The 27981-nt window shown below is 36.8% G+C and overlaps 1 long non-coding RNA gene across 1 annotated transcript; it reads right to left on the bottom strand.

Annotated features, from left to right (window-relative positions):
* LOC125276220 lies at positions 1–27713 on the bottom strand. Its single transcript, XR_007186605.1, has 3 exons — positions 26931–27713; positions 11722–11878; positions 1–59 (listed from the first exon to the last, which is right to left on the bottom strand). It is a non-coding gene; the product is annotated as an uncharacterized LOC125276220 (long non-coding RNA).
* Between the last annotated feature and the right edge of the window lie 268 nt (positions 27714–27981).

Here is a 27981-nt window from a genome sequence, read left to right as displayed (position 1 = left end):
GGCAGGTGGAGCTGGGGGAGGTGGAGGGTTTCAGAGGAATTCTGTGTTGCAGGACCAGCCTACAGCAAACAAAGAACCAGACTTTTTAAATGTTGAGCAAGCAATCTCATTGGCTGCAGGATCAGCAGAGGCTTGTGCCATGTGCTAATGATGTGTTTAACATATTGCATGTTAAAAAAATACTGTATCAGCCTGCGCCCTCTAGAGTTTTATGCCTGAACAAGATTTGCATAATGAAAATTCAGCCTATTTAAAGGTCCGTTAAGTTTTTTTTGTTTGTTTGTTTTTTGCATTGTGAAATTGCAATTATTCAAATTTTCATGATAAATAAGCACATTTTCCCTCCAAATTCTCATTACCATATAAATAACTGCATAATTATCATCTTAATGTCCCAAATTGTCTTATTTTTCATTACACGAGAAGGATTATACTGTGTTTTTTGGGGGGATAAAATATAACTGGGACATGTTTAGTTAAATTCACCTGATTCTTTCCACAAAATGTCATGTGAATTGTTCTGAAATGTTGATATCATAAACAAAATCCCTTGAACAGAACGGGCATCGGAAACAACCAATTTAAAAACAATTATCTTGCTTTGTCACATACTGTATTCTTCTCAAGCGTACGGATTAGTTTCTAATTAAACCCTCAACTATTAATATGAACAGCATATGGGCCATTATTGTCTTGGCCAGTTTTGCCTCTCAACACAATATAAACTCTCCAGCAACAGGAAAAACACACTGGACCCTGTTCAAGCTTTCCAGCAATTCGGGAAGACCAGCGCAGTGCGCGGACAGGACAGGGTCTCCTTTTACTGCAAATGGCGATTGTTCTCGAACGTCAAAACAACGTGCGCTGGGCCTACCATGGGCTGGCATTGCAATAACAAACAATCTAAATTCTTTATACACAATCTGAATTGTTCAATGCTGAAAAAGCTGGTGGATCATTGCACAGCCAAGCTGGGTGCACGGATCGGCCTCTGTGACATGAAACCGCAATAACAGGAACCACTAACCGACCTCTGCAGCGGTGCAGATAAGAGCCGTGCTGAATGAAGCCCAGAACGCACCGTTACTGTAATGATAACAACAGAATGGTGACTGGAATGCCAAAGATGCAGGTAATAAAACAAACACGGTCCGACTTCAAATAAAAGGTGGGGAACTGATGGAAAGTGATACAAACAAGCCGATAACAGCCCTCAGGCATCCCAGCACACGTTAAACTGACACTGGAATGCCATTAACCATAAGGATGTGTCACATGAAATGTGTTTCTTTTGACAAGCTGAGCAACCACACAAAAGCCAGGGCGAGTGCTGGTAGTTTCCAGTGTAATGGAAAACTCATTTAAGAAACACTCCATAGTTTACTCAGACTGTTATGTCTGTTCAACCATGTGCAAACTCATAATTCCTATAAAAACAACACGAGATGTCAGATAGCATGACCGTTGTCAATACGGCCTGGCATGTTGATTAATAGTCCGGCTCGTTACACTAATTGTGTGATGGAATTTAAGTGGTTTTTAAAACAGTGTGAAGTCACTACTTGATTATGTTATCATGCAACACAATCCACATCAGTTATATGGACTGCAACAGCCGTGTTCCGGAAGTAAAACTCGCTCACTTTCACCATAGGGAAATTGATTTTTTAACAATAACTTAAAATACAGACCTAATGTGAGCTCTGAGGTTGTTAATCAACGATACTTTTGTTGAAGCCATCTTTTTGCATTATATCAACTCATTTTTAAAACTTTTTTTAAGTTTTGTGGCAAAAAACTACATTACCCATCATGCTGTACATAAAATTCCACCAAATCAGACAGTCGCAAATATGGTGAAAGAATTCAGCAGGGAACACTACAAATGACTCAATCGAGTTGGTCTCCCTAGGCTCCTAATATTGTATTGGTCCCCCTTTTGAAGCCAAAACAGCCCTGACCCGTCGAGGCATGGACTCCACTAGACCCCTGAAGGTGTGCTGTGGTATCTGGCACCAAGATGTTAGCAGCAGATCCTTTAAGTCCTGTAAGTTGTGAGGTGGGGCCTCCCTTGTTTGTTCAGCACATCCCACAGATCCATTGGATTGAGATCTGGGGAATTTGGAGGCCAAGTCAACACCTCAAACTCGTTGTGCTCCTCAAACCATTCCTGGACCATTTTTGCTTTGTGGCAGGACACATTATCCTGCTGAAAGAGGCCACAGCCACCAGGGAATACCGTTTCCCTTGCTATGCGAGTGAGCCAAAATGACATGTTATGGAAATTCTAGCAAATATTTGAAAAGCCAAAACAATAGTTATCAGTTATGATGATCAGAATGGGAAAAGAGAGCAAAGGTTCATGCCTTCCGGTCATGCCTTACATAATTCTCTCATCATGGCTAAACTACGGCCACACTCTGTCTCATACAAACGCAAAGATGTTGACAATGAAAACCGACTTGAGCAAAGCTAATGGAGCTTCTGTAATGCGCCTGATATAAACAAAACAGAAATATTGCCCAGACCTGCCTTTCAGAGTGCACGGCCTTGCCTTCATCAAAAATATAGATTAATCATTACAAATACAGACACACAAGTAATCGTCCTGTCTTTAGGCGTTGGACGCGTGCCAGTGGAGAAGCCAGGCATTAAGGTCAATGGAGAACAAGTGCCTGTAGGGGCGTGGTGGGGCTTGGAAAAAGAGCAACATTAAGGAGTGGTTAAACTGACAGTTGTGCTGGAACAGGATTTTAGACAGGGTGGACCACTCAATAAAATGATCTTTATCTATCTATCTATCTATCTATCTATCTATCTATCTATCTATCTATCTATCTATCTATCTATCTATCTATCTATCTATCTATCTATCTATCTATCTATCTATCTATCTATCTATCTATCTATCTATCTGTCTGTCTGTCTGTCTATCTATCTATCTATCTGTCTGTCTGTCTGTCTGTCTGTCTATATGTCCATCCGTCGGTCTATCTATCTATCTATCTATCTATCTATCTATCTATCTATCTGTCTGTCTGTCTGTCTGTCTGTCTATATGTCCATCCGTCGGTCTATCTATCTATCTGTCTGCCTGTCTGTCTGTCTGTCTGTCTATATGTCCATCCGTCGATCTATCTATCTATCTATCTATCTATCTATCTATCTATCTATCTATCTATCTGTCTGTCTGTCTGTCTGTCTATGTCTATCTATCTATCTATCTATCTATCTATCTATCTATCTATCTATCTATCTGTCTGTCTGTCTGTCTGTCTGTCTGTCTATATGTCCATCCGCCGGTCTATCTATCTATCTATCTATCTATCTATCTATCTATCTATCTATCTATCTATCTATCTATCTATCTATCTATCTATCTATCTATCTATATGTCCATCCGTCGGTCTATCTATCTATCTATCTATCTATCTATCTATCTGTCTGTCTATATGTCCATCCGTCGGTCTATCTATCTATCTATCTATCTATCTGTCTGTCTGTCTGTCTGTCTGTCTGTCTATATGTCCATCCGCCGGTCGGTCTATCTATCTATCTATCTATCTATCTATCTATCTATCTATCTATCTATCTATCTATCTATCTATATGTCCATCCGTCGGTCTATCTATCTATCTATCTATCTATCTATCTATCTATCTATCTATCTATCTATCTATCTATCTATCTATCTGTCTGTCTGTCTGTCTGTCTATATGTCCATCCGTCGGTCTATCTATCTATCTATCTATCTATCTATCTGTCTGTCTGTCTGTCTATATGTCCATCCGTCAGTCTATCTATCTATCTATCTATCTATCTATCTATCTATCTATCTGTCTGTCTGTCTGTCTGTCTGTCTGTCTGTCTATATCCATCCGTCAGACTATCTATCTATCTATCTATCTATCTATCTATCTATCTATCTATCTATCTATCTATCTATCTATCAGTCTGTCTGTCTGTCTGTCTGTCTGTCTATCTATATCTATCTGTCTGTCTGTCTATGTCTATCTATCTATCTATCTATCTATCTATCTGTCTGTCTGTCTGTCTGTCTGTCTGTCTATATGTCCATCCGCCGGTCGGTCTATCTATCTATCTATCTATCTATCTATCTATCTATCTATCTATCTATCTATCTATCTATCTATATGTCCATCCGTCGGTCTATCTATCTATCTATCTATCTATCTATCTATCTATCTATCTATCTATCTATCTATCTATCTATCTATCTATCTGTCTGTCTGTCTGTCTGTCTATATGTCCATCCGTCGGTCTATCTATCTATCTATCTATCTATCTATCTGTCTGTCTGTCTGTCTATATGTCCATCCGTCAGTCTATCTATCTATCTATCTATCTATCTATCTATCTATCTATCTATCTGTCTGTCTGTCTGTCTGTCTGTCTGTCTGTCTATATCCATCCGTCAGACTATCTATCTATCTATCTATCTATCTATCTATCTATCTATCTATCTATCTATCTATCTATCTATCTATCTATCTATCTATCAGTCTGTCTGTCTGTCTGTCTGTCTGTCTGTCTATCTATATCTATCTGTCTGTCTGTATCATATAAACAATCTTTCATATAAGCGCTACAAATTTTATTTAACTAACTACCTATCTATCTATAAACAAGTCTGTTTCAACGCCTGAAATCTGTGCTACCTGTTAAATGTCACGCCTGCAGCACCACAGCTATGAAACCGCTTCCAAAACCGCTGGAGCACAGCATGAGAAATAACAGGAACTCACCCTTCAAATCAGTGGCCTTGCAGAATTTATGCCTAAGTGCGGGAAAACCAAAGGGTCTGACCAGACTAACACCATGTTCTCCTCTGACAGAATAACAATGCCCCTGCTTGACGCCCATGTTTGCCTTTCTGTTCTTAGCTGTTTGTGCAATCCATATTTGCCCAGGAAAATAACTCACTCCATCGTTGATGCTTGTGACAGCTCTACTGGCTTCATCTACTGTGTATTTTTGGGATGTTATGTTGTTAAAAATAGTTTTTCCTGTAATAAGAGAAAGAACAGACTGTGATTGTGAGGTTCTATGCATGTTAAGTGTATTTACAAACAGACTGATACAAGTTCCCATTGATCAGCTGTCTACTTTACTGATCCCAGACAAACCACTGCTCATGTATGACAGCTAGAGCTTGTTGTATGTCTGTCATCTGCATATATACTGCGACCTAACGTACATTCTTGTGCTTTCTGCCAGTTTTGTTTTAATTGTTTAAAAAAATGGAGGACATCGTTATCATTATACAGTATATTAGGCCAATTAAAACAAGCACATCAAGACTTAAAGTTTTTTTATTCGCTTTGGTACTATTTTCACAAGTAAGGTGTACATTTTCAAAACTCTTAGTACAAAAATACAACAAACTGATCACACATTCTTTCAAAACTTGATGGAATGCTTTCAGTCAGTTGCACACTGCACAACTGTAAGCAGTTTATCTCAGATTTACCTAGATGATAACCACAATTTTCAAAGTGTGTGTGTGTGTGTGTGTGTATGCGTGTGCGTCTGTGGTCCTGGTAAACACTGCGTTGTGAACCAAATGTCCCCATGAGGAAAACAGCTTATAAATCTTATGAAATAAAATTTTTATAAAATGTAAAAATGCAGAAAGTTTTCTGTGATAGGTAGGTTTATGGGTAGCCGGGGTAGGGGATAGAATATAGCATTTATAAAGTAAAATCATTATGTCTTTGGAAAGTCCACATAAAACATGGCAAACCAACATCATTTTACATTATAGAATGCCATGTGATGCTGTAAAAAGAGGCATTACCATGGCAGAGACTGACACATTTCTGTAACTCACCCTTCATCAGTAAAGATCATAGATTCAGTCATGTGGTACAGCGGGAACATTTACTGTATTGCCAGCACACTCTGTTCTATACAAAACCTCATGACTGTGTCATACTTTATCTAACCTTTTTGATAGCATACTGAATAGATATTATTACAAACATTATGGATTTTATGTCAATTATGTAATTTAGGTAATGTAAGTGTTTTTTCTAATGCATCTGTAGCCTGTGATAACTATGATAATGATAATTATTTCTGCATAAAGGGTGATTTGAAACATGTATCTTGCATTGTTTGCTGTTGGATGAACTGATTGTTAAAAGTACTAAACTGAAAGAAGATCATACTGTTGTGTTTCAGTGATTAAACCAATTTTGAAACAATGATTATGTGGACTGAAAACATGTGCAACTGACTGAAAGCATTCCATCAAGTTTTTAAAGAATGACTAGCTGCGTTACAAGTGTGATCAGTTTGGATTTTTGTACTAAGAGTTTTGAAAATGTGCTCCTTACTTGTGAAAATAGTACAAAGCGAATAAAAAAACAACTGTAAATTCCTTATAATGTAAAAAGAATTTGTTACATTTGGTTATCCATAACGTAAATTGCAAATATGTTCTATAAAACTATGCCTATAAAATCAATATCTATAGAAATCTATAGGTGTACCAAATGATTCATTGATTAACCATTAAGTTCAGTTGGATTTAATAATAGACAATTGTCTTAAACTGAACGAAAAGAGATGCAAATCAAAAGTTTGATAGTAATAGCATTATGAAAGGCAGTTACTGTGAATGAAACATTTATATAGATGAAACACTTATTTTGTGTTGTGAAAAGGATACTTTCTGATTTTGTGTATAGTACTAAAACAATTGAAAATATGCTGAAATGTTTGAAAAAAGTGCACTTTTGATGATCTGTTGTGATATTAGTACTAAGAGTTTTGAAAATTTACCAGTTACTTGTGAAAATTGCACCAAAGCAATTAAAAAAACTAAAAATTACAAGTCGTCAAGATGCCAAAGTGATGTTTTAACATCACTTTGAAGCAAAAACTCTAGTTCCCAAAAGTCTTGTGAAAAAAATGTTTAGTATGTATTTTTTTTTTTCAAAAACCATGCATATACATAATTCTCTCAAAAATACAAACATGTACATACTTGTTGCTCACATATTATTGTAGCCTAGTTTGTGCTGAATGTAATGTAATGAGACTTTTGTCATTAATATGTTTATAAGCAACTGAAAAAAACACAAATGTCAGGGCATGTTAAAACTTCTCCAGTGCCCCAAATTAGCCCCAGAGGGTTAAAAGGGATGGATTCAGAGATTAAATGTCTTTGCAATATTATTTGTTCTTTTATATATTATTTTGTTCTGTCATTCTATCATTAAACGAAAGATTTCAAGAGAAAAAATTGTTAAACTTTAACAAACATCATCATCTGTATGTGATGCACATGCAACGGAATTTGTCTAATTATACAGAACTTCTTTAGGATCGACCTACTACTAAATTATTAAAATGTGTTTAGTATATATTCAACGTAGACAATGTCAGAGAGATCGTGCATAATGTTTCTGGAAGACTGATTCTGTGAAAGGCATGTAGAGGCAATGGCGTCTATAAAAACAAGCCCGGTATGCTGAACACGCGCCAGTCAGAAGATCAACAGGTAGACCGAACAGACCCAAGTACCAAAACCCCGTCAAGCAAATCTGAATGATCTACAACAGCACATCCATGTGAATAATGTGCCCTCCAATTTCATGTCATAATGACGCAAACGGCTTCGACTGGAAGTGGGGAAGTGGGTGGCGATGTGGTTTTGAAAGCAAGCCCAGATTCCTAGAGAAACATCTTCAGACCTCACACCCTCCTGTGACACCGTAGACGAGCACGTCACTTTGCGTTTTTGGCAGAAACTGAGGCAAAGGTTACATTTTGCATCTCAGACCCTGGGGTGTGTAAATATTTGCTGAGCCCATGTCTGGTTGCATAGGGGATTAGGGAAGCCAATCTCTTTGCACGCTTCATTCCTGGACTCACGCCATTAACAGGGGATGCGTCAAGGATGGTGAGCTGCAGTGTTCACAGTTATTGCACAGTGCACCGTCTGAATGCGGGACGACTCATACAAAGTGTAAAGTCACGAACACCCACATGGGATTACCGTACGAGAGCTGCCAATCAGTTCACACCGGACTGGGCAAATGGGTCAGTCAGGGTGCACATGTGCTCATCAAAAATACCAGCATGCAATGCAGCTCATATTCACTAATCTGCTTACAGGGTTCACACTGGGTGGAGAAAAGTGAAATGCAAAAGTTCAAGAAGAAAGAAAGAAGTTTGAGTGTTTTGAAATTTTAAACAAACAAAATGCACTTTTAGTCTGCAGTGGCATTGAAATGTTTTAACTAATCATCTTGTAATGAATGTCATTTCAGTTCTACTTTCTGAGTATGAATTATCATATGCAGTAAAAGACAACAATATACAAGCACTGTAAAAGGTTTTGCCACTAACTCAACTGACTGGCTTAGACCTGTATGTTTCATGAGTCTCTTTAGACCTTACTGTACATGAATTATGAGCTTCTAAAACTTTTATCCTCCACAAATTGATCATAGATATAAAAAACAGTATAAAGGAAAATGAAAAAACGTTTTTTCTCTTAGTCTTATTAAGTGCAAACAATAAGTGCACCATAATCAAAGTAATCTCTCAATATTTAAAGTGCAGGGTATTGAAATTGCATTTGAATTAGGGGTGTGCACAAATAGTCGAATATTCGTTGTGTAATTAATATTCGAAAAATAAAAATACTATTCGAATTTTACTATGTTGCTTTGCTGGCCGTAAATACAGTGAATCCATGCTAAATCCTAAGCACTAAAACTCGCAGTTATAACTAAATGCACCAGGTGGCGCTGCGGAGCGTGTTTAACAAGTTCATTTTAGTTGATCGTCACATAATGTTGTCGTCTGCCTCGCAAAGTTTGGAATTACTTAGATGAAAATGATCTTACAAAATGGAATTACTTTTGATCAAATTAATTAATGAAACCGAGTTATCATAACATCAACACCATAATGAGAAAGCACATGAAATCTAAACACCCGTCGAATGAGGAAAGACAGCTGTCCATCACTGCATTCACGACAGGTAAGCGCAATTGTAAGTTATCCCAGAGTGAGCCGAGATGATAACTTATCTGATAGCAAAATGATTTTGAGACATATGCTTACTTTAAGTTTCGTCGAGGGAACATATTTACGAACAGAAAACAAAGTGCTACTGTTAGAAACTTAGCTTAGCATACAGTTATGTATTATTATCTTTGTGTCTCTGCAACGTCTGTCAGCACGGCTCATTTTCTCACCCGAGCGTTTGGATATTATTGTTTTTCTCAACATGAACATGTGAAACAATATAAACACGATAACCATATACTGACTCAGTTGTATTATGAACGTTTTGTACAATAACTGGTGCTGTCTGCTTTATTAGTGTTTTTCCCTATCGCGTTGCTTGAGTTTAAATGCTTTTCTTAATATTTTCTGTTTACACATATTGTTTAATGCTTTGAACTAAAAGAAAACCTTAAGATATAATAAGCTTGTTGTGTATATTGCCTAATCGTAAGCTTGTTCAGAAATGGTTACAAAATATTGATGAATAAAACAATAATGTCTTTCTCGTTTAACCTCATTTAAATAAACGAATATTCGAATATTCGTTTTTTACGAGCCCAAATATTCGAATACAATATTTTGGAAAAATGCCCATCCCTAATTTGAATGAGTGCTTTTTACTTTCGATTTTGTGATCGCTTGTACTCTGTGAATAGGGAGCGCCGGTGCTGAGCGCGCACTCTACAAGATAAGACATTTGTCAGACGCTTTGGCTAAGTTGTGCAACGAATCCTTCGCCATGGTCGTGTCAGTCATCTTGTCACTTACTCTCATCACATGATCAGTGAACTCTGATTCCTGCTGCACTATGTGCAGCTCAGCAGCTTGTGCTGGATGGAATTGAAGCAACCGTTATGCAAATGAATGAAATGGTTTTTATTTCTATAAAAAGCAAAGTGACAAGAGGCGTAATGTAAATGTAGTGGTGGCATATTCTATCCTCATTTCATCCTCACACTCTGTCATGGCAATATCACAGGACAGCTTTTCATCTCAATGAGAAATCTCATCACATTTTAATCTAAGTCCCTGACAGCAACATAGTGTTGGCTCAGATCCGGCCCACATCTGGTCCGCGTGTAATCCACATGTACCAAATGTGGGCCAGACCTGGGCCACACTATGTTGCTGTCTGGGGTGGTACAAGATCTCGTCACACCCCTATTATTCTCCCTTGTTATTATTATTATTATATCATTTCCCTCTGATTTTAGGCATGTATTATGAGTAGGGTTAGGTTTAGGAGTAGGTATAGAGTAAGGACAAAATTTTCAGACATGTTGTTCCAGGAACAACAAGATACTTTGACCCAGGAACATATCTTACATGGCAAAATTACAGCGACCCATAGAATATACAGCTTCCTCCAAACCATTCATTCAGAATTTGAGCCTGATGAATCTTGATATTGTCATCATGGAATATGGCCTTGATGTGTCTTCCTATGGTTGTTTAAGAAATGAAAAGCTACACACTCCATCAGTTAGGGTTTAAAAAGCTGTTGCCAAATATATAACATGCTAGAAACATAGTAATCACAGCAATAATGATCCAGTCACAGACTCTTAAGCATTTGCCATTTTATATCCAAACAGCGATAAAGAAAGAAAGAAAGAAAGAAAGAAAGAAAGAAAGAAAGAAAGAAAGAAAGAAAGATTGTGCAAAACAGAAATTAGGTTCTTGAGATGTCAAGGCATAAACCAAGTGAGAATAGATAAACAAACAGGTGGAATCTTTATATGGCAGGTCAGATTTCTACCAGCTTGTTTACTGCATGGTTGTAGAAACATGTCCCTCATGGCTCATCATACACTGTGTTAGCTAATGCAAGGAAAGGATGTTTTCCAATGCATTATCATCTGCCGAAACCAAACTCCATCATGGCTGTCAGGGGACTTTTTCATCTCTTATTTTCATGAGGGCTTGAAACATTTCACCTTTGCTTACTAAACTTCAGCGCAGCTCTCAGAACTTGCCGTGCTGCATCCACACTGACATCAGTTTACAGATGTATTACATACCAGCACTGTTAATGTTCATCAGACCAGCTAAGACCAATAATTAATCTCAGGATGGTTAAAGCCAGTTTTTAGCAGGCTCTTTGCCCACAACACCCTGCCACTTCAGCAACAATATTTTGCACTAACATTTTCATCAGAAATAATTTTCATTTAATCATATTTTTCTCTTCAATGCACCAGCACAAGTGGTGTAAAGGGTCATTTAAACTCACAGAGGTACATAAACATATTGTAATTAAAATATCTATTTTTTAAATATATAAAAGAAATTCATTCAGTGTGAATATATATATCCAATACATACATGACACGCTGCTGTACAATAAAGCATACATGAATTACCCGTATCAATACAAGTGGAGCTGGGGAAGGTGGAGGGTTTCTGAAAGCACGCTGCAAACTGTAAATGCAAACCAAGTACTTGAAGGTTCAGCAGTGAGCTCATTGGCTACTGACACAGCAAGAGCCAATCAGCTGTGCCCTGTAGAAAATGATGTGATTGCAAGCAGATTGAGTTAAGGACCTTTTAGCCTGCACTTAATATTTTAATATATACTTAATATTTTTGTCTGATTAAAATGTGTTGCAGGACACTGATGATAATTTGCATTTCCAGAAAAAAAATGAAACTGTGATATAATAAAGAAAGCACCTCAAATGAGAACCGCCAAGATGTTTTTCTCCATGTGGCACAGCAGACAGAGTGTTATCTTCTGGGCCATCAACATCGTTTGGAGTGATGGCTTTGGTCCAGCGGAAGGAGGGTCTCCAAAACCTGGCATGAGTTCAGCTACAACATTGCATAATATCTGCAGGAATGTGCCAGAAGATAAGCAAGATCAGTAGAAACAATTCATAGTTACATGAAATATTATCTTGTGTTGTGAGGCTTGAACTGATTGTATAATCTAATGAAGTATTTTAGGAGGGTTGAGGAACCAGAGAGGTGAGCAGTTCGGTTCTAAAATGCAAATCACTGAACATGTTTTAGCACAGTTTGACGTATGCTGCAAGAACTTTGGCTGCAACACAAAATCAGTTAGTATGCTTGTTCATACTGTGCAATCTACACAAACACACACACACACACACACACACACACACACACACACACAGTGCATACTCAAATACATACGTGCATTAAAGAAACCACCCACATATACAAATGCATATACATGTAGCTTTTGCAAGCACTAACAAACCACATATAAATACACATCAAACGAACACAATACCCTAATGATTCCTGTGAATTTCAATGGCATACAGGAGTGAGGTCCAAGGCAAACTTCACAGTGATTTATTAACATCTGATTTGCACAGGTACTATCAATCACTGTGTGTGTTTGTTTGTGTGTTTAAAACCTTAGCCTCAGGATGGGTTTGAAATGATCCTGTATCTTAAACGTTCTATTCATCAAAGGATCCTAAAAGTAAGTGTATCACGGTTGATTTCTGAAGGATCATGTGACACTGAAGCCTGGAGAAATTATGCTGATTTGCCATCACAGGAAAACATTACACTTTAAAATATATTAAAGAAGAAAATTGTAATAATATTTCTGCATTTTTTGTATGTTTAATCCAATAAATGAAGCCTTGGTGAACAGTGTTGGGGAAAGTTACTTTTAAAGGTCCCGTTTTTCGTGTTTTTTTGAAGCTTTGATTGTGTTTATAGTGTGCAATATAACATGTGTTCATGTTTCGCGTGTAAAAAAACAGTATTTTTCACATAATTTACTTATCTGTATACCGCTGTTTCCACTGTCATAAAAACGGGCTGATGACTTCCTTGTTCTATGAAGTCCCTCCTTCAGAAATACGTAACGAGTTCTGATTGTGCCAGCGGTTCCTGTGTTGTGATTCGACAGCAGTTTAGCGAACCTTGCCCGGAAAGGTCACGCCTCTTACCATAACGTGGAGATGCACGCGCTCAGTGTTATTGTAAACATGTCTTTAATTTTACCCTATCAATAGAGTGCCCCAGGGATGACGCGTTTTTGTAGGCCAACCCGGAAGTTAGCGGCGCGCGGGTTCCCTCGACTGAAAGCCTATTCATTTTTCCCATAGACTTTTGGAAAATCGCAGAAAATAAGCTCTGTGTTTAACAAAGGGTTATGACACTTACACGTTTTGTCTATCAAGATAATCTTTACAAGTTAACACAACATTTATAGATTTTGAAGCCTAAATAAAGTCGTCAGATATAAAAGGCTAACAGTAGGCTATAAACGGACTACAGCACACCATGGTCGCGGATCAACGTCGTCACGACCAAGTGTCCTCAAACTTTATTTAGAAAACAACTCTATTTAAAAACATGCTCGCTGATTATGATCTGCGCTGTGTATGAATACTTATCCACTTTTTCATGAGAAATGCTGTCCAAATGTCCCGTTTTTAATGATGACGTCTAAAGCCCCCGCCAAAGGAAGTAGTCCCTTTTAGCAATTTGTTAGCAACCGCCGATTTGAAGACGCAGTAAAAGTTAAAAAAAATCACAAGTGGGTTATAACTGGTGTGATTTATGTCATAGATCAAAACGTGAAAGTATTTAGAGGCTTTGTTTACCACAGACCTTATTTCAGGCGATTTAGCAAAAACCCATTCAAAAAACCCATAGACTTTATGGCGTTGGAACCGGAAGTCCTAAAATGCTAACTCGCTTCCGGGTTTTGCCTACAAAAACGCGTCATCCCTGGGGCACTCTATTTGAGCCGGAATCAGACCCGGTGATTGGACTGCGGGATGAAAATAACAGCGTTTCGACGACATGGCGACAAACACACTCTACAAACGCAACTCTTGTGTATTCCTGTGGGCGGAGGTTAGTCAAAAAACTGTTTTAGTGACGTCATTAAAGAAGGAAGTAGAGGGATGTAGTCCAAACTGGCCGTTCGATGTAGGCGACTTCTGTTAAATAAAATATCTCGCTTGGCATTGAACTTTGAGCTTTAAAATTTTACAGATTTTATTTATACTCTAACAACAACATTACACACTAACTAAAGTTTGAAACATGGGATCACGAAGAACGGGACCTTTAAAAGTAATGCATTACAATATTGTGTTACTCCCTAATACAGTTTTTTTTATTCGCTTTGGTACTATTTTCACAAGTAAGGAGCACATTTACAAAACTCTTAGTACAAAAATCCAAACTGATCACACTTGTAACGCAGCTAGTCATTCTTTAAAAACTTGATGGAATGCTTTCAGTCAGTTGCACATGTTTTCAGTCCACATAATCATTGTTTCAAACACAAGATTATTGTCATATGTAATGGGAACATTTGGTTTAATCACAGAAACACAACAGTATGATCTTCTTTCAGTTTAGTACTTTTTACAATCAGTTCATCCAACAGCAAACAATGCAAGATACATGTTTCAAATCACCCTTTATGCAGAAATAATTATCATTATCATAGTTATCACAGGCTACAGATGCATTAGAAAAAACACTTACATTACCTAAATTACATAATTGACATAAAATCCATAATGTTTGTAATAATATCTATTCAGTATGCTATCAAAAGGTTTGATAAAGTATGACACAGTCATGAGGTTTTGTATAGAACAGAGTGTGCTGGCAATACAGTAAATGTTCCCGCTGTACCACATGACTGAATCTATGATCTTTACTGATGAAGGGTGAGTTACAGAAATGTGTCAGTCTCTGCCATGGTAATGCCTCTTTTTACAGCATCACATGGCATTCTATAATGTAAAATGATGTTGGTTTGCCATGTTTTATGTGGACTTTCCAAAGACATAATGATTTTTACAACATTTTATTTCATAAGATTTATAAGCTGTTTTCCTCATGGGGACATTTGGTTCACAACGCAGTTTTTACCAGCACCACAGACGCACACGCATACACACACACACACACACACACACACACACACACACACACACACACACACACACACTTTGAAAATTGTGGTTATCATCTAGGTAAATCTGAGATAAATTGCTTATAATGTGAAAAGAATTTGTTACATTTGGTTATCCATAACGTAAATTGCAAATATGTTCTATAAAACTATGCCTATAAAATCAATATCTATAGAAATCTATAGGTGTACCAAATGATTCATTGATTAACCATTAAGTTCAGTTGGATTTAATAATAGACAAATGTCTTAAACTGAACGAAAAGAGATGCAAATCAAAAGTTTGATAGTAATAGCATTATGAAAGGCAGTTACTGTGAATGAAACATTTATATAGATGAAACACTTATTTTGTGTTGTGAAAAGGATACTTTCTGATTTTGTGTATTGTACTAACACAATTGAAAATATGCTGAAATGTTTGAAAAAAGTGCACTTTTGATGATCTGTTGTGATATTAGTACTAAGAGTTTTGAAAATTTACCAGTTACTTGTGAAAATTGCACCAAAGCAATTAAAAAAAACTGTAAAGTAACGAATTGCGTTAGTTACTTTTTATGAAAAGTAATGTGTTTTCTCACCTGGGCTGGGCTTGCTTGTTTGTTTTTAATAACAACAAAAAAGTTATTTTTTCGGCAAATTAAAGGCCATTTCACATCAAAAGTGAAATGAATCAGCCTCAGGCTGAAGGAAATGCATATTTACGCCTGTACAGTAGAGGGCGCAGCTCAAACAAACCTTTCAGCTGTGATGCCATTCTGGATTAAAGAAGAATAGGATACAGGAGAAGGAAGTTCAACACTCTTATTTCTAAATCTAATATAAAGTAATTTTTGCTTATTAGTATGGTTGAATTGGATCATTGAAGGTCAGCAGCAAAGACATTGGTTAATAAAGTGAGATTAAATACATAAAGTATATTTGTGTTATTTAAAATAGTTAATTATTACAGGTTTGCATAAAATTCTGAGATTGCATTTCAATGCTTTTATTATTTTGAGGAATACTGAATGTTTTCATGCAAGTGAGATGAGCAAATGCATGTTCACATTTAATCTAGAATAACAATAATCATCATGTTCACACAGCGCACACAACACCTCTGCACTTTATTTCTCTCAACATGGGGACAGGAGAGCTGTCAGTCAATAAATGTGAGGGCAAAGTAACCTGCGTTACTTATTTGAGAAAGTAATTTAGATATTTTGTTGTAAACTGAAAAAGTAATGTGTTATTTACTAGTTACTTGAAAAAGTAATTTGATTATGTAACTCAAACTTCTGAACAGTAGTATAAATCTAGAGTACATCACCCTTATTGAAATCAAAATACAATGTAAATCAGTTTTATAAGAGATGATGCTTTGTATAAATGAAGTCTTTAATCTCTTTATTCTGGAATGTCCTCTTCTAGAAAACATCCACTAAAAGTGGCAACTTGATCTATCATCCTGTTTAATGTCACCTGGGGCACCGCCGACATGTCATGCACTGGATGTTTGCTTCAAGACCTGAACCGACTGGAGGTGTTTGCGCTTTACCATAGCAACAGAACCTGATCGAGCTGGCCGTGCAGGAAGTGCTACAGCAAGGACAACAGGAAGTGCCCTGGCTCCGTCGGCCAGGCTTCGAAGAATTCCAGGAAGTTATTGTACTCTGTGGAATGAGCAGTGGAATGCAGCATGTCTGCGGAGCAGCGAAGTCCCTGGCCGTGTTGTGAGTCACCAGGAGACGGCTTTTGAAGATAACAGCTCGTTTTTTCATGCATATGTGGCATAACGCTGGCAGAGGCCTGGGCCTGTCTGGGTTCTCATTCGCCCTGACTGCATTTCTCCTTCACACGACACAGGACAGGCTGAAACATATTTGTTTCTCAAAATAAAGCTTTATATATATATATATATATATATATATATATATATATATATATATACATACACCCACACCCACATATATTATGCAAACTCAAACTTTTATTTTGTATACGATTTATCGCAATTAATCATTTGACAGCCCTAGATTTTAGTTTAATTTCATATACCCCCAAAACACTTGGAATATACGACACGTGTCGCATTGGATCATTCTGTGACACTTTTGCATGTTTTAAAAAAAAGTTTGATGCTGGTTGCAATTCACTGCCATATATGAACATGGGATGAATGGGATATTTTTTATTTTTTTATTTTTTTTACAAATTCTCCGGCTAATATGGCATTAGAAAAATACCAGGGTGAGTAATTTATGACTTAAATGTCATTTTAAGGTGAACTATCCCTTTAAGAATGAACAATGATAATGCCTTAGAAGCAGGCACTATACACCAATGCACTTCTCTACTCTGTTTTTTTAAATATATTTATTTGTGCTTATTTTGTATTAAGACATCCTTACACAACCTATTACAAAACATTTAAAAGTAATGCCCTGAAACTGCTTGTCTTTATTCTAGGAATCATCTGTTATGAAACTCAAATGCTTCTTAATTTATATATTTCTAAAAAAGGAAGTGAAAAACATGGGTGTGAAAAACAGCATGGGCTTGAATAAATATGAAATTTTTCCTCAAACATCAGCATTAATAGGAACGGAAGTCTTCTGCACCACTTTTTTTTTTTACTATTATGCACACTTAGGCTAATTCACGAATAAAAAACCCACAACATAAGTAGTAACTTTGATGTGCAACTCAATCCGAGCCAAATCTGCATAGTAATGTAATAAAAAAACACTCAGAACACTTTAGCAATCAGCCACAAAACCTTAACCTGCTGAGTTTTGTATATGCACAAACACCACTAAAAAATATAGTTAAGGATTTCTCTTGTCCTCCAGGCTAATCTGATTTTATTCCATCCCTCAGTTTTTCCTTCATTTGATCCTCCTCTAGTTCCACCGGCTAAACTGGCAACACCTCTAGCCAATCTAGCCTGGTGTTCCGGAAGGTTCGGCCTGACAGTCGATCTCCCTAACGCGTGGACAGAGGTGCGCAGGCTGGAGGGCAGGGGTGAAAGGTTAAAGGTCAGCCCTGGTGGCTAAGCTTCAGCAAAAAAACATGGCTTTGACAGTCTGAGCGACACACTTTCGTCTCGCTGACATGGAAAGCCTCAAAGCTCATCAAAACAAACCTTCCCTCAACTGGCTTTTACTGGATTAACATAAGAGATCTGGAAAAGCCTAATAGTAAATGAATTTAAATGAAGTTTTCTGTGATGGGTAGGTTTAGTGTAGGGGGGTAGAAAATACAGTTTATACACTATAAATATCATTATGTCTATGGAAAGTCCTCATAAAACATGAAAACCCAATGTGTGTGTGTGTGTTTGCAGTGTTGAAAGAGTGTTTTGGTATGTGATCCTCTGGTGTAGAGAATGCCACGTTGGCTCACACTCCTGGTGTGTGTTTCAGCAGTCAGGTTAATGACTTTGACCTCTCTGATGAATCCCTCCTGTTTAGTGAAACTCAGGAGATAAAGATCAGGATCTGTGTACCTGTTTCCAAAATGACACTCACTTTGATGCCAAACTGGGGGACAGCAAAAACAAGTGACAAATTGTGTTGAACATGGTGAAAGTGATGTAATCTTACTGATGGTCAACAGCACTTTTGATCAAAATGTGTATCTGGCAAGCAAAATAAGGTAAGATCTTACAATAAAGGACTCATTTGTTAACATTAGTTAATGAATTAACTATAGCAATTTTGTTTATTTCATAAAAATACAATTGTTCATTGTTTGTTCATGTTAGTTAACAGTGCATTTTAATGTTAAAGTCACCAAGAAATCAAAATCGACAAATTGCAATATTTATTATAAATTATACTACAGGGCTGTTGGATCGTCGAATCTGATTGGTTGATGAACATTGTAAGGTGTGTGCTATTATTTTCAGGGAAATGCACGGCTAAAGTAGTTCTAGGCAGGCCTTGACCGTGTTACAAGTCCATATCACTTCGCCAAATGATTATTTCAATAGGTCCTTACAGCCTACAACTGCAAAAGAACCAAAACCCACAATGACACCGACCAAGCAAATAAATATAGTAAACAACAGGATGAAAATGACAAATTATTTTATGTATTTTACGTTTTATTATGTCCTGAAAGCACATATTCTCTCGCGCTCTCTCTCAAACACACACAAACACAAAAGCGTGTTGTCAGCGCTACTCTGATGATATTATCAGTAAAATAGTTTAGCTACATAAAAGCTACATGACATTTCTCACTAGCTGGGTAACAACTGTGCGGTTCTTGGGGTAGATAAACTTACAGTTTCGCTATTAGTAGTACACCCCTGCCGAACACTGTTGAGAGACGCACAGAATCAGGTAGGCTAATTCATATGCTTACTCTCTCTCTCTTTCTCTCTTAAAAGATTAGTTCACTTTCTAATTAAAATTTCCTGATAATTTACTCACCCCTATGTCATCCAAGATGTTCATGTCCTTTTTTTTTCAGTCGAAAAGAAATGAAGGTTTTTGATGAAAACATTCTAGGATTTTTCTCCAAACGGTTGAAGGTCAAAATTACAGTTTACAGCGATCCCAGATGAGGAATAAGGGTCTTATCTAGAGAAACCATCGCTCATTTTCTAAAATTTTTTTAAAATGTTATACGTTTTAACCATAAATGCTCATTTTGAACTATATCTCTTCTTCTTCTTCTCTATTTGAATTCCAGCAGTGTAGACACTGCTAAGTGTATTACTGCCCTCCACAGGTCAAAGTTTGAACTAAATTGTCATATACAATATTCTAGTGCAAGTATATAACAATTAGTTCAAACTTTGACCTGTGGAGGGCAGTAATACACTTAGCAGTGTCTACACTGCTGGAATTCAAATAGAGAAGAAGAAGAGAGATAGTTCAAGATGAGCATTTATGGTTAAAACTTATATAATTTATTTATTTATTTATTTTAAGAAAATGAGTGATAATTTATCTAGATAAGACTCTTATTTCTCGTCTGGGATCGTGTAGAACGCTCTGAAGCTGCAATGAAACCTTCAACCGTTTGGGCTCCATTATAGTCCACTATGTGGAGAAAAATCCTGGAATGTTTTCATCAAAAACCTTAATTTCTTTTCGACTGAAGAAAGAAAGACATGAACATCTTGGATGACATGGGGGTGAGTAAATTATCAGGAAATTTTCATTTGAAAGTGAACTAGTCCCTTAACTGAATTAATAACTGTATTAGTCTGCTATCAATGGCTCAAGCCTTCATTACTAGCTCTAAAATGACGTTTCGGAATTAGCAACGGAGGCTTGGGATGAGATGCATAAGAAATTAGTCCCACACACAAGTGTTTTAAGCACAAAAACCTGACAAATGTCTTGAAATACAAGTTCTGAACACTGTCTTGAGGTGTGCTAATTGAAGTATAAGCAGAATAATTGACTCCGGAACATTGAATTATTAGAAAATAATGCAACACCCAAGGTGTAAAACCCTTGGTGTTATGCTTTGCATCGTGGACGCATTACCACCTTGGGTGTGCATTATTTTCTAATAATTCAACAGCCCATCGTCAAATATTTCTTACATAAATGATTTATCCAGGCACACCATTTTTTAATACATGTGTCCTCACAATCTTTAATCAAAATCACTTCCCCTCCCCCTTGCAGATTCTTTAATTATGTGTTTACTGGCGCGAGGGCGGGGCGACCTGTCAATTCAAGTCCTCTTTTATTTTTTGAGTTATTTTCATCCATTCCGCATCTCCCACATATGTGTGTTTTAGCAAGGCGGTCTGTGTTGCAAGTTGGTGAATGATGATACTTGTCAGGTCACTACTCTGCTTTATTAATTTATCCAGTGTAAAACCTGGACACCACCACACAAATGTGGCTTTTTGTTAATGACTGTCCTACTACAGGATTTAACACAGAGTAACAGATCACTACAAGACACTGGAACAGTCTGTCACAGGCAATTCTAATTGCATTTTTCATCAATTAATTTAAATTATCCTTTGACTCTGTTCTGGCCCGCCATCTAGTGGCGAATTTTTTTTGGCCCGATGCCAAACTTAAAGAGATAGTTCACCCAAAAATGAAAATTCTGTCATTTACTCACCCTCAAGTAGTTACAAACCTGTTTGAATTTCATTGCTCTGGAAGATATTTGGAAGAATGTCAGTAACCAAACAGATCTCGCCTCCCATTGACTACCATAATATGAAAAATAATTACTATGGTAGTCAATGGGGGGCGAGATCTGTTTGGTTACTGACATTCTTCCAAATATATTTCTTTGTGTTCAGCAGAACAATGAAATTCAAACAGGTTTGGAACAACTTGAGGGTGAATAAATGATGACAGAATTTTCATTTTTGGGTGAACTATCCCTTTAATTGACCTTTCGCAAAGACCCGCCCCCCTTAGTTACTGTTGCTCTGTCGTGCTGTCACGCTGCAGAGTGAAAAATACATCTCGGAGCAAAGAGGACACTGACAACATGTCAACAGACAAGACAGAGCAGGTTACTTATGATATTAAACAATATCCCAGCTTTAAAACTGTAATATTTTTAGAAATTCGAACAATAAAAACTGTTTTGTGGCTCTTTAATGTGTCATGACAGATTGTTGTAGCGCCTCAGCTCAAGCGGCTCGTGAACCGATCCTCTCTTCTTACTAGTTAATTTATAGCATCAAATAAACATGAATGAACATCAGAAGGTAGTAAAGATGTCAGTACACACCATTATTCAAGTTCAAGTCCACCGATGTTAATCTTCTAACTCCTGACTGCTGTGTCGGACAAAATGGCGAATTCGGCGTTATGATTGGTTAGATCGCTTGTCAATCAAACTCCCAGCGAAGACATACAAAAAACATATTTTAAGATGTTTATGACTCATTAGAATGTTTACAAAACTGCTTGAAATATGTTTAGCATGTTTGTGGACAGCTTTCCAGATGAAGCATTCTTTCAAACAAAGTTTGATATGAGGTGTGTGCTGTCTTATAATTCCTCTATATCTGTTTTAAATCCATTGATCACCATTCTGTGTTTCTGCTTGTTCGTACACAAAAATACAAATGAATGTTCAAATGAATAAAAGACTATATCCCGTCTCATATACTGATAATTTATCAATAATGTTATTTAATGATATTATATTGTGTAATGATATTACACTTTTGCAGAACGTGCCATGGTCGCGGAGTTCTCGCATTTGACCAGCGGATGTCGCTAGTGTGTCACTGCTCCGCTGCTTTGCGTATGCGTAGAAGTTTCTCATTATTACGAGAAAGTTTCTCATTATTACGAGATGTTACCTCATTATTACAAGAAAGTTTCTCATTATTACGAGATGTTACCTCATTATTACGAGAAAGTTTCTCATTATTACGAGAACGTTTCTCATTATTATGACTCACAGAATTATATTTTTTACTCAACTGTGGCAGAAACGGACTTCCATAGGATATGTCACAATAGGGAAGAAAAGACTATCAACTTCCAATTCATGCTGACAGCAGATACATCTTTTCATTTAAAAAAATGTATTGGTAAATGTTGAAATTTACATTATTTAGCATCAATAAATGATAGAAGTACTGTTAATTTTAAATTCACATGATGTAGTTAACGAATGTTAACAAATGAAACCTTTATTGTAAAGTGTTAACCAAAATCATTTGTAGTGGCATATGAAAAAAGAAAAAAAAAGATTAGATTGAAACTAATAGATCGAAACATCTCAAAAAAATCAACAACAGTCTGGACAAGAATAAACTCATCCTATTGTAAATACGTACATAAAGTGTATTTTTGCCTATTTATATTTCTTCACTTATCAGGTGCTTTTATCCAAAGTGTTTTACAAGTATGAACCATTTATTCTACTTTTTTTTTTTAGGTCATCCTTTCAAGAAGAGTACAAAACACTATCTATTGTCTTTCAAAGTTTATTTATTAGCTTGGCATGTGGACGGATTTCTCTGGGTTTACGGCTCACATTTGCATGTGTTTGGCGCCCTCAAGTGTTTATTCATGGAACGACATTACCAGGTTAAGGTGTTTCCAAAGTGTAGCCTACTTTAGTACTTTTGAAAGGATGTCCATGAAGAATGATGCAATGAGCCTTTTACCAGCAGAAGCTATTGACCACATACTGACCAGACACTTTTGATATCTCATATTTAAATAATTAAATGATATTATTCCTGAATTTTCAGCATCATTACTCCAGTCTTCAGTGTCACATGATCCTTCAGAAATCATTCTAATATGATGATTTGCTGCTCAGTTATTAATAATGATTCTTATTATTATCAATGTTAAAAATAGTTTTTGCTGCCTAATATTTTTGTTGAAACAGTTTTTTTAGGATTCTTTGATGAACAAAGTGTAGTAAACAGCATTTAATTGAAATGTAAATTGTTTATAATCTTTAGCACTATAAATGTCTTTATTGTCACTTTTGATCAATTTAAAGCATCCTTATTACAAGAGTATTCATTTCTTTAAAAAATATGATAATTTGAATTGTAATGTTTTTATGTACGGAATTTTTTTGTTTTTGCCTTGCATCACAGGAATAAATTACATTTTAAAATATATTCCAATAGAAAACACCTATTTTAAACAGTTTATATATATTGTAATACCTATATCATACCCATGTCATTATACAAATTTGTGTCCTCTGTCACAAAAACGCACATGCGCACACGCACAAGCACACGCACACACTGAATCATTCCAAACTTTTGACTGGTAGTGTATGTATTATCTTGTATATTAAAAAATAAATTTGTAAAATCTATTATTATATTTATTAGTAATATATTTGTGGACCTTTGACTATTTTAACCTAAAAAAAAAATATTTTTTGTGACTTTAACATTTCGAGCAGCACCACGGACAGCTCCACACACACCAGAATGTCCAAAATGACCCAAAGCATGGATCGCGGGGTGATAGAGGGGCATGGTTTGCAGAACTTCGTGCACTGGATGAGAAGCGCCACGTTTTAAATAAGAAAACTTTTCATAATCATCCATTATAATGCATTATAATTGCCCCAAATCATTGTTTAATTATAGGCTACACAAAGACTTCATCTCAAGATTGTACATCCTAGTCTGTAAGACTGTACATTCAGGGGCGGATCTAGAAAATTATTTATAGGGTGGCAAAGAGGTGGCATGAGATCTATGAGGGGTGGCAACACCGAAACAAGTGCCCATGCATAGTTTTTTGGAGATTTATGGCCTGACATACACAATTGTGTTCACAAACATTGCATTACCACAAAGTAGTCTATATACTGTTTAAAATTAAAAAATAAATAACAAGATTTCAATATCCATCATTGCACCAAGTAAAGACACTATATGAAAAACATCAACAGATTCTAAATGAGTCTGAGCTTGTATCACTAAAGGAGATGAGCAGTTTTATTAATATTACACTGGCTACTTCAATGGTATGAATCACATGTTTTAATGTAAGTTTAATGCAAAGAGCAACAAAACAATTTTTGAGTTTCTGTTATTAACAGAGGTGGGAATGTCTGTGTATGTTCACCCAGAACACCCTATTAACTACATAGGCCACTCTAGCAACACCCCAGCAACTGCACAGCAAGAGCCTAGCAACCATCCAGAATCTCCTAGCAACACTTTAGCAATCACCTAGAACATCTATATTCTGGCCTAACTGACCAGTTTTTTACGTTTTTTTAAACAAGACTTTAAAGGTGCCCTAGAATTGAAAATTGAATTTACCTCGGCATAGGTAAATAATTAGAGTTCTGTACATGGAAATGACATACAGTGAGTCTCAAACTCCATTGTTTCCTCCTTCTTATGCAAATTTGATTTGTGCAAAAGACCACTGAAAAACAGGCGAATCTCAACATAACACCGACTGTTACGTAACAGTCGGGATCATTAATATCATTAATATTAATACGCCCCCAACTTTTGCATATGCCAGCTCATGTTCAAGGCATTAGACAAGCCAGCATTAACGTCTGGAGCTGCACAGCCGAATCAACAGACGTTAATGCAGGTAAGCAACCAAGAACAATAGTGAAAAATGGCAGATGGAGCAATAATAACTGACATGATCCATGATAACGTGATATTTTTAGTGATATTTGTAAACTGTCTTTCTAAATGTTTCGTTAGCATGTTGCTAATGTACTGTTAAATGTGGTTAAAGTTACCATCGTTTCTTACTGTATTCACGGAGACAAGAGCCGTCGTTATTTTCATTTTTAAACACTTGCAGTCTGTATAATTCATAAACACATCTTCATTCTTTATAAATCTCTCCAACAGTGTGTAATGTTAGCTTTAGCCCCGTTAGCCACACATAGGCTACTATCGAACTCATTCAGAATCAAATGTAAACATCCAAATAAATACTATACCAAAGACTATAGAATAACACAAGACGTGTCACTCGTATTGTTTTGAATGGGAGAAAGTGCAATGCGCAATATGGCGGAATAAGCCCCGCCCTCTAAATTAGAGCCAATCGCCGATTGGTAAAGTCATTGCGTCACTACAGCAGCCGTTAGAAGCACCGGTTTCTATAGAAACAGTCAGACCCACTCCTCCGAAATGAGGCACAAGAGACGCGCATTTAGGTCTGCGCATGTGCATTAACTTGATTCAGCCTAAAAATATACAGTTTTTTGTCATGATTCGAGTGTTTGGAAAAAAAAATTATGAGACAGTTGTTGTCAGATTTCATTGTTGATTACAAATATGAAATTTGATCGAAAGCTTGGCAAACAGCTTTGGAGAATTTGATGTTTCCCCATTCAAAGAGATAGGAGTTGCACTTGCATGCCCGAGAGGCATTTCAAAGATGGCCGCCAAGTGAAATGACTTGTCTTAAAGAGATTTTGACTATACTTACAAGATCTGATATGCTGCATGACGAACACTTTGTAAAGATCCATTTTGAGGTTTATATTAGCTGTGTGAACTTTGTTTATGCAATATATTATAGAGTTGCGAGCTCGGGGGCGGGGAGCACGAGCATTTAAAGGGGACGCACACTGAATCGGCGCATTTATAATTATGCCCCAAAATTGGCAGTTAAAAAACTGAATTAAAAAAAAATCTATGGGGTATTTTAAGCTGAAACTTCAGAGACACATTCAGGGGACACTTTAGACTTATATTACATCTTGTGAAAAAGCATTCTATGGCACCTTTAAGTTGGCTTTATGACAAGCCATCATAAATTTGTCTTTCAAACTTTTCAGTCTTATTGTTTTTCTTGATTGCTAACGCACAATTCATGAAACAATTCAACATTTTCTCACAACTATAAACACAATCTCAAAATACACCAACTTGTACAAACCTCAAACTTCCAGGTCAAAATAAAATGTTCTAGTCAAAAACTTATTCTGGTCTGACAAAATCAAACTTTGGCATCAGATGACACACAAAATGTAACAAATACACAGACTACTGCACTGTCCAGTGAACACTAGTGAGATCAATTCATATAACACTGTAACAAAAATACCTCTTACTGGGATTCAGGAATTATTTTGCATATGTATACAGTACTATAGCAGTATATTGGTCTTCTGACACAAGACTATATCCCAAGGCGATTATTTCTCAGTTCTGCAAAAATACAGTAGGCTACACATAACAAATGGCTACAAAGAAATTTGACAATCACAACATTCAGGTTGTACAACGTGCTCCAGTTTACTATACATACTGTAGAATAGTGAAACTTCCCTCATCTAATACTGTGTTTAAAACCATGTAAATTATTCATTCAGTTCTCTCTCATATTTTGACTTTTGTGTCATCAGTTTTGCTACCAAATGTTGTCATTGTTAAACGTTTTGAGAAATGTTTATTTTGAGAACTGAACGAATGGTTTGGGAAACTGGGCCAACTGAATCACTTAATGTGTTTGCAATCGAGAAAGTTCAAATACGTTTAGATTCTTACCTAACTCTGCTATTATGTTCTGTGATCGGGATCCTCTAATTGATTTCATGTTATTGTTTCGTCGGATGACAAAAAGACCTTTATCCATGATGAAAGTGGAGCGGGCGGTCGGTGAATCTCGCCAAAAAATTCCGAAAATGAATCTCAGACATATTCGGATGGGATTACATTTCTCACAGGACTTCTGGGGGAAAAATCGTAAGTGAACTTGGCTGCGCTGTTTTTTTGACTCTCAAAGAACCGGTTCATAAGAGTCATTTGTTAATGAAGCTGACTACAGTGGGCGCGCTGCGTGCGCGTGCAACCATCATGCCGTTTATTGAAAGACGTGTTTTCTTGCCTTTATTTTGCGTTACGCTGACTTTTTTTTAGGTCATCACATTGAAGCGCCGCTTCTGAAAAGCAGTACTTGAAACACTGCTTACATTTATATTTTATTCTGTGATAATTTTGGGGTGGCAGATGGGGTGGCAAGCTTTTTCTTAGGGTGGCAGTTGCCACCCCGTGCCACCCCGGTGAGATAGGTATAAACGGAGGTCGGAGCCAGCTGCAAGTGGGTGGGACATTAAGCCGCAAGTGGGCGGTACAAACTAATAGAAGATTTTGATTGGTTTGTTTAATGTCATGTAATATTGTTCACGCTCCTGGTGGCGGTAGCGCGTGAATTTGGTTGCGATCCGTCAAACAGAAGAAGAATAAGAAAAAGAAGACGAAGAAGAAGCTGTCTGACAATATGTTTTTTCAAACAACTGCAATCGTCTCCAGGTTATGGATACAGTAGACCATAAACAGGTAACGTTAATATTAGGGATGAGCGAGTACAGCATTATCTGTATCTGTATCTGTTAACCATATGAATTATCTGTATCTGTATCTGTACTCGTAGTGGGTGGGGCCTAACCCGGAAGTAAGCGGGGCTGGTCTTGAAATGGGCGGGGCTTTAACCGGTATGTTATTTTAAGCATGCAATTGATATGGGTTGATCAGAAATTGTTAGATTTATTGCTGATTAGAAAAATATTTACAGGACAGCATCAGGATTGAGCTTCAG

Source organism: Megalobrama amblycephala, linkage group LG9 (genome assembly GCF_018812025.1).
Source record: "Megalobrama amblycephala isolate DHTTF-2021 linkage group LG9, ASM1881202v1, whole genome shotgun sequence".
In the NCBI taxonomy this organism is placed as follows: Eukaryota; Metazoa; Chordata; class Actinopteri; order Cypriniformes; family Xenocyprididae; genus Megalobrama; species Megalobrama amblycephala.
This window is presented reverse-complemented; position numbering and strand designations above follow the sequence as displayed.